Source organism: Belonocnema kinseyi, chromosome 8, assembly GCF_010883055.1.
Source record: "Belonocnema kinseyi isolate 2016_QV_RU_SX_M_011 chromosome 8, B_treatae_v1, whole genome shotgun sequence".
NCBI lineage: Eukaryota > Metazoa > Arthropoda > Insecta > Hymenoptera > Cynipidae > Belonocnema > Belonocnema kinseyi.
Genome location: NC_046664.1, coordinates 37,423,000 through 37,423,628, shown reverse-complemented (window position 1 = coordinate 37,423,628; position 629 = coordinate 37,423,000). Strand labels below are relative to the sequence as shown.

Sequence of the window (629 nt, the reverse complement as noted above, 5' to 3'; positions counted from 1 at the left end):
CTATATATAATTTTAATATTTTAATTTGAAAATACAGCATTGCGAAATTTGAAATTATATACCTCCTAAAATTAAAAAAGTTAAAACCAAAGATTTCCTATTGCTTTTAAAGCAAAAAAATTAAACTGTTTCAGAATTGTGCAATTAAAAACATTTTTATAAAATAACAGAAATTTTAAAAATGATAAATATTTTATTATTAAGTATTATTTAATGTAGTATCAAGAGACATTCAAACTGCTTGGATAGATTGTCACCATTCAAAATGGAAGAATTGTGAATACTGTGAACCTTTAGAGTTTAAATATTTTAACGTTGCAAATTTTATGCTTTCTGATTGGTAACATGCAAAATGAATAAATTCAAAGTGGAAGCGTTAAAAATTTAACAATTCCAAGCTTTGTTTAAAAATAGAATGATTCTTAAATTAAGAACTCGAAAGAAAGCCGTTGAAAATAATCAATTTTCAAATTATGTGGCATGATTTAAAAAATTTAATTGAGCAATTAAGTATTACTATAAAAAGAACCGGTGATCGAAGAAGCTAGAATCCTTAACCAATATCATTTGTTAAAGCGGACAGATTGCCTAAAATAATAAAACAAGAACTTCGAACTTCGTCACTTTGT

The 629-nt window shown here is 24.6% G+C and overlaps 1 protein-coding gene across 2 annotated transcripts in view; it reads left to right on the top strand.

Annotated features, from left to right (window-relative positions):
- The window catches only part of LOC117178946 (proteoglycan Cow), a 36,660-nt gene that overhangs the window by 5,353 nt on the left and 30,678 nt on the right, over window positions 1–629 (top strand). The gene's annotated exons all lie outside the window — the stretch shown is intronic.